The following is an 8,344-nucleotide window of genomic DNA, read 5'->3' as shown; positions in this document are numbered from 1 at the left end:
CATTTTGTTTTAAATAGATAAGAGTTGAAGGGCTGATGTGAAATCTCCCTGGGTACAGCATAGCTGAAAAGCTCATTAGCGTTTTCCCTTCACCCCATAGGCCTATATAGCTTTTGGTTAGGTGTTCGTTAGTGTTTCCACAATAAGCCCAATTTGATACAAAAGAACCCACTCACACTGTAATCAAACAGCTGTTTGTTAAGGGGATATTTGGCAGACTGCAAGGGAGTTTTCAGTCTTTTTATTTTGCACACCAGCTTATTTTTAATTTAATTCAATCAGGCAGTATAATCAGTATCAATCCCGCCTTCGGAGGAGCCCTGGGTACAAACGTATATATTATAATGAACAGAAACGACTGTAATAAAAAGGTAGGACTGAAACGTACCATTATTTCTAATTATAAATCAATTTGCCGATCAGATTCTCGATGAAAAACATTGCGTGTATGAAATGTTCCCAAAGATATTCCACCTCATATTAGAGAAGCTAGAAGTTGATTAACTGATAAATCATTAATCATCATTAATCGAGTTTGTTCCCTCGTAGACTCGGCGAGCTGATTCCCGAATGGTCTCATCTAAATGTAAAGGAGGATCGGTATTCTTTTGAGAAGCGGCACTATCAATACAGTTACGTTTAGTTTTACCCACAATGGTGTAGACTTTATCAATCGTTATGCTGTATGATAAACAACATATATACAATCTTTAGTATGTAATTGTATATTACCTCTGAACTGTAGTAGATATACAGTGGGTACGGAAAGTATTCAGACCCCTTTAAATTGTTCACTCTTTTTTTCATTGCAGCCTTTTGCTAAAATGAAAAAAGTTCATTTTATTTCTCATTAATGTTCACTCAGCACCCCATCTTCACAGGAAAAAAAGGAAAAGTAGAAATTTTTGCAAATTTATTAAAAAAGAAAAACTGAAATATCACATGGTCATAAGTAGAACATTTTAAAGGGGTCTGAATACTTTCCGTACCCACTACATAGCAATACAAACCTTTTGTGAATTTGTAATATAAATGGTCTGAATGAATATAGCAATCATGCCGTGGATTTCAAATGTAACCTTTATGCATTCATATTTCAGTGGCTGAGACATCAGTGGAATCCGTTGGTAAAATACCAAATAATATAAGCACACACAGAGACTCACAATCGATCACTAAGTTTTGAAATGTGCACGTGTTGCTTGAGCGCAGCTGCTAATTAAGACGTGAGGCTGTAAGAAAACAAGTCGGCAAAAACAAAATGAATAGCCGTGATGCTGACGGTTGTTAGTTTGAATTCGACTCCACCGAACGACTTCAGCAATAAAGTTGAGAAAATAATGGTCAGACGGAACAGCGTGGAGAGATTTATGACTTGGGGGGGAAAGTTAATTTGCAGAGAGAACGTCAACGGCAGCAATAAATGTGCATCTTGCGGCGGTGACATAGGCGGAAGCTCGGGAGAATAAAAGAGAGCACAGTTTGTTGTAAATGGAAAAGTCTTCTGGCCCTCAAACTAATTTATTACGTTGTCATGAGTCTCAAGCTCCGTAATGCAGCGGGGACATTAGCGGCTCATTAACACAAGTTAACGTAGGCTACTGTAGCTCAGCATGACAGTGATGATTTATATGAGACAAATATGGAAAATTAGTGACAATTTTTATGGGATGATTGTCCTGTTACCGCCTCTGAATAAGCAAACTAAGGAGTCTGAGACGTAATCGCTGGCACACCTGAGACTTTCCCTCAGAAGGTCAAAATTAGCCACAATTTTATTTGAAAAACCCAGCCAAGTGCTCTGTGCGTGTGTGTGTGTGTGTGTGTGTGTGTGTGTGTGTCCCTCCTGCCAATCCTCTCAGAGTGCATGTCAGGGAGATCAGCTTTGCTCCAGCAAAATGTGTGGGCTGAAAATAGGCCAGATCGAAGAAATACCGTTTCATATTACATTGCACAGGAGATCCGTGCAGCTGCAGCTCTCACTGATGTCTTTCCTACAGACCGAGGTCTCCACTGGACGGCCCACAGTGGACTCTCAGAGGACAACCAGTCAAGGTCACACTAACAAGGTCACATTATCAACACAGTTTCGTAGCAGAAGCAGAAGTACTGCAAATTATTATTATTTTCATTGTCGATTTATTTGTCAATTGTTTTTCTCGATTTGTTGTTTCCTCGATAACATTCTGAAAAATGATTATCAGCGTTTCCTAAAGCCGAAGATGACGTCCTCAAATGTTATTGTTATTTGCTGCAATGTTATTTTGTCCACAACTCAGAGATATTCATACGAGTAAAGAAATCAGAAAATACATTCAAATTTAGTAAGCTGGAATCAGAACAATTTAACTTCAGATTTTTACAGATATATATTTTTTCTTTCAAAAAATTCTCAAACTAATCAATAAATTAGCAAAATGCTCTAAAAGACATAAGATATAATTCATGGCACGGATAAAATCCAGATATAGATTATTCAAACAACATGGGTTCGTTAAATCGTACTACCTACTATATGTGTATAGTTTATTATATAATTATAATATATATGTTTTGCTGATGATATTTAGTTCTTAAATATTTTAGCCTCTCATTTTTGTGCTATAATTGTTTATATGGAAGTTGTATATGACTGAAACATCGCAGCCCCTTGAACAACACAGTGCCTGTTTCTTTTGTGGCAATGTAGTTTCTTTGTCATCAATTAAAATACTTTTTTACGCTTGTGCGCCGAAAGCCGCTACAAATAATGAGAGAAACTATAAGCTCAGTGAACATACTAATGGTATTTGGTGGATTGGCTCACCTGGGAGCGGACTGGACGGACATCCAAACATTATTGCTACAGTTAAGTCACAATTTTCTGGAACATGTGCCAAGGCTGGCGGCCCAGTTCTGGATATCTCTGCTGTGGCAGGTCGACAGTTCTTTCCCCCTCTGAGCATCAAAAGCATGACGGCCCCCCCGCAGACCCTCGTATCTGGGTCCCTCACACATAATGCACTGCCTGCAGCAAGAGTGTTTTTGAAGGGAAAGGTGGATACCCAATGACATCTGAAAATAACCACCAGCAGCAGTGATTCTTGAAATGGAAGTCAGGTGTTATCCGCGACCTTGTAACGTACAGTTATAACATCATGTTATGTTAAACAAATAGTCTTCTCAATAAGTAGCTACCATAATTTACTATTTCTTTTTTTTATTGTGCAGCGGCGTGTTTTTTGTTAAGCCGCAAACGAGCTGTAGACACACCGGGTTCCTGTTTCCTTTCCGCAAAATAACGTGACACTGTATCTTTCTTTTCTGCTTATCTTCATTTGATGTAAACAAAGATACCTTAATTATATACACAAAACAAATTAACTCTATGCTACTTTCATACGATCTAGGGTCTTGTTCTTACGGTAGAAAAACTGTGTTTCCTAATGCCTAACGCAGCTCGTTACATTCACCTACTTCTGTCATGACGTCATTTATAAACTTCGTCCTTCTGGCTCTTAAAAATAGAGTTTCCATTCTCGGCCTGTATGGTTTCAAAGTGTTTTTTCGCGGAAATACTTAATAACATGCAAACAAGATGTGATATAATTAACCATGTGGCAATATTTGAAAGCCATGAAACTGGCAAGTTAAGTGCTGTCACGGGGTGTGGTGAGGCAAAAGCTCAGGTGTGGAGGAAACAGGCAGGAGTCCTACAGTTAAAAGAAAAAGCTATTTTTACTGAGAAAAAGTAAAACATGGAACTCAGGCTCAAAGACGAGGATTTACCAAAGGGAATTTACAACAGCAACAAACGACAGGACTAAACAACAGGAATCAATGACAAGTTGTCATTGACAACCATCTGGCAGGGGACACGAGAAAGAATGGCCGTAGAAAATAAGGGGGGGAAGCACAGGTGTAGGGCATGAGCAATCAAGGGACAGAGGCGTGGCTGAAGGCAGGTGAAGGGAATGAGCAATCAAGAGGCAGAGAGCAGGTGAAGGGAATTAACAATTAGTGAGAGGAGTGGCTGAGAGCAGGTGTAGGGAATAAACAATTAAGAGACACCGGGGAGACAGACACAGAACTAACAGGGTGTTACAAGTGCGACGCGCCAGTTGATTCGAGAAGCTAATTCTTTGCTTGGAGACGGACTGAAGAAGCCAGACGAGCGTTTTACTCCCAGTGGTCAGAAGGCTCGTTATCCCTCCGTGAAGCTCACGCAATGAGGAGGAGAAATGAACTCTCATCTCGCTGTAATGACCCTGGCATTCCACCGACAGACTTTGGCACGAAGGTGGCCGACTTGGGAGCGAGGCAGCCGCCCCCCCCCCCCCCCTTCACCTCCCCTGTTGCTCCGCAGCCGACTGAGGGAAATGAGAGGAGGCTCTGATGGGGTCCTGATGGGCTGTTGGGTATCTGCTGCCAGGCATCACTGCTCTCTTTGGGGCAGGATGAGCTGACTTCAAGAAGAAAAAATGCTGGGCAGCTGTTGAATCTTGTTTGCGAGAAAAAGAGGAGAACTAATAGAATTATGGAGTTGCGTGCCACCTTGTTGTTGTTTTGTTGTTGTTTTGTTTATAATCCATCGTACTCCCCAGGTACAGTATTCATAATTCATCTGTTTGAACAGTAGCCCTTCAAAAGGAATCCAGATCAGAATTTTAATCGGAACAGGTTGGATTCCCCACAACAATGGAATGAGTCTTGTTTAAATTTGTATTTATTCTATTGTTTTAATTAATTCTATTCTTCGAGGAATGGGAGTATCCTTATTCATTATGCGTCATTGTTTTTGTTACAGAATGTCTAGTATTTTCCTTTTGGACTCTTTCTTCACACGTTTGTCTGATCCTGGTGATCATATAGGGCTTGTATTAACTTTTTGTAAGTACATTTTTGCACTGAATTATAGCTCAAGTTCTAGTTTCTGTTTTCAACTGTGCACAATTATTTGGTATATGTACGTATCAATGCCTGCCAATAAGATCTTCACGATTAGTAAGCTGCACATCAGATTAAAACGTCTTTATAGCCTTCTTTGTTAAAGGTGAGAATGGAGATGGTGGTTGATATTTGATCAATGGCCGCTCACCGTTATTCTTAGTATGAATGAGTCTTGTCAAGTTTACATCTTTTCTAAGAGAGGCTTGACCACAAGAGCAGAAATACATTCACTCACAGACAAAATAAGCAAATGAAGAGAAGAGACACGTTTTCTAAAATGACTAGTTCCTCCTGCATTCTTTTTAAACTGTCTTTCCGGTGGCTATTTCCAGCTATAGAGGAGTCGTGTATTATGAAGTTTTACTCACTTGTCAGAATAATAAGGCAGACGTACCGGCTGTGTGGCGTGCAGAAAACACAGCGCTTCTAGTGTACTCCTTAATGGTGACTGAGCAATCGTCAAGCTGCTGCCACCAGTGTTTTCCAGAAGTCTTCTGTCTGTGCAATCAATAACGTTCTTGAAATGTTTTTCTTCATTTTTTATTATCAGCTATTTCGCTCTCCAATCTCTTCTCGGCAGGTTACAATCATCCAAAGAGCAAGTGAGGTCTGAGACACTTAATTTAAGAAAACATCAACAACAATGGGCCAATCTCCAGGTTTTCTGGGCCAGTCAGACACAAAGAAGGCTCTGCCTGTTGAGAATGATCAATATGTTTGTGTTTGTGACAATGAAATCTCAAAAGAGCTGCAGAGAAAAATATACCAATTCCAGCATCTGAAGCACTTTGAAAGCGTAAATACTAATCTGCTCATAATAACAGTTCTATGCTGCGAGTGCAATTCGAGTAAGTATTCAAACGTTGCTCTTTCTAATGAAGAACGTGTCTCATCGAAACACAAAAGCCCACTTCATCTTAAACCCTCGAGTGGATGGGTGCTTCACGAATCCCATTTCCTTCAGCTTCTTTCTGCTTTGAGAAGACGTTTCTAAAAGAGACACAATGTTACACGCTCAGTTTCAAAGGTTTTTCCTGACCACAGAAAGCTGTCGGTGCTAAATCTGAAAAAAACATGTTGACCATTGTGAGCCGGTCCATCCGATGAGTGGTGGAGAATAGCCTATACACAATAAAAACATTATGCATTGCTTCTCAGACGGTTTAAACTACATTTTTAGGAGAGAAAAAGAAATAACAGATTTTGGGAAATAGGCCATTAGGACAGCAGTGACGACGGTGAAAACAAACCAAATGATGGTGCGTTGCCAAATGCACATCGAACAGCCGTACAGCAGAACGTATTAACGCTGCTAAGCCAGTTTCCAACCGAGTGGAGATATTGACGCTCATAATGTCGTCTCACTTCAGCCACTCGGTTATCGGCAGGAGAAATCTCAAAGTAATATCCTGCAGCTGTAGCATCGGGTCATAAAAAAATACTTTGCACAGTACTGCGTGCCATCAGGCCTGTCTAACTCATGGTCATTTTAGCCATTTTCTTCCGTCACCATGACAACGTTTCTCTGCACTGCTCAGCCTCTCGATTGTGTGGAAGAAGAAGACAAAGGGAACCGGGCGATAGAATGAGGACGAACAGTTACCATGACTGGCCGACTCTACACATCACTCAAAAGGTTCAGCGTGATGGGTTTGAGATGTTGCATATCTCTGCAATTTTTTGTCTCAGTGTTGTTCACTATTTCTAGTCCCTCAAAGTACTTCACTCCGTCTTACACGCCAATCTTTTACTTTAATGCAATACACAGATCCCGTGATGTTCTCTCCAGATGTCAGAGCACCTGAAGGATGGAGATAAACCGCCAGATGTTTTGCTTTCACTATTATTAATGCTGGTAAAAGTTTTGCAGGTAAACCAGGGATCAAAACTTATTGTTTGCTTTATCGCAACTCTGGAGCCTGTATCTGTGAACTAATTATATATGTTGTTCAATATAAAGCTCCACACTGCACAATTGCTTGCCAAGAGTTAGAGGAGAAGATCGATACGCCATCAGTGGGTTAGCTTAGCTTAGCATAGAGAGGAAACACAATTCCCCTTCTACAGCTAACCAATTAACATGTTATGTAAGAGCCATTTGATTTGTTTTTGTTTTGTTGGACCTCCCACCAGCAGGGGGCGTAGGACCACTGTCAATTAAGACAGGGGCCAATATAGTCAGGAGGAGCACTATAAGGGCCAGGTGGTGCTAGATTGGCAGGAGCACACAGTTGTCGGACTGTGGGAAAACAGGTGCATGTGTTTTGATTTCTTACATTTTTTGGGAATAGACGATTGTATCTGGACAAGGAACGTATATGTTGGTGTCTGTTGGAACAATTTTAGAAATTAATAACCTTTCGCAGTACAAACTGGACATTGCATTTGTTTATTGCATGCAACTAAACCTCAAAGCAACCATAGTGACCTTTGTGATAGGCAACGGGGTCACGACATGTTTATCTTGTTTGTTTAATACGCTCAACATGTTGTGGGTTTACAGAGGTCTAGCTCGTAACCGGGTAGAGTCTGGAGTCTCTGCTGGTTGCAGACTTCATTGTTGAGATGATCTACACGACTGGTTTCAATCAGAAGATCGTATACCTTCTCTCTGGCGCGACAACAAAGCATTCTGCCTCTTTATTCATAATAGCAACATCTCCCATAAGACTCCCCCACATGTTGTCTCATATTAGAACAACAAGCAGTTCATATCAAGAGAATATGGAGATGAAAAGAAACCACAGTGGAGAAAGTCAAATTAGAAAGTTATGTCCATCTGTTTGTCTCAATTTGAAGCGGAAAGCTTCGAGCCACGTCGGAATGAATAACTCCTCCAGCTGTGAGCAGAGGACATAAAACTGGGGTCACATGACACTCGTGCTTTATACTGATTTCATAACCTCGTTCACTGTTGAAATTTAGCTGCAAATAATTATCTTGCAAAACATCAAATATGGGTAACTTTCACCGGAAAATGACTGAAATGTTGAGTTTTTTTCAGATTTAAGAAATAATAAATATTTCATCTGATTATCTAAATGGTGCCAACTGAGTAGTTTATATGACTCTAGCCCTTTGACATTAAGGGTCCCCCTAAAAAGGAGAGAAAAGAGCATGATTCAGCAATGACCGAAATATTTGCCGGGTGATCGCGAATTAGATGGAACAGGTTTAATTTATATTACTTAGATTTGTGTTGAAAACCTCATAAAATGCTGCACAGAGAAGCCTAATAACCCTGTATTTCTTGAATTGCAGGATTGTGAATTGAAGATTTTTTAAAATCAGCACACTTGTGAAATCTGATTCCCTTCAACCTGTTCAAAAGGCGGATCTGAAGGTGATATGAAGAAGTAGTTGCTTAAAAAGAACAGATAAATATAGAGCCCTAATGAGCACAGCCGTATTTGAC

This window comes from Pseudoliparis swirei, chromosome 23 (genome assembly GCF_029220125.1).
Source record: "Pseudoliparis swirei isolate HS2019 ecotype Mariana Trench chromosome 23, NWPU_hadal_v1, whole genome shotgun sequence".
Lineage (NCBI taxonomy): Eukaryota > Metazoa > Chordata > Actinopteri > Perciformes > Liparidae > Pseudoliparis > Pseudoliparis swirei.
The sequence above is the reverse complement of the archived record's forward strand: the minus strand, read 5'-3'. Positions refer to the sequence as shown.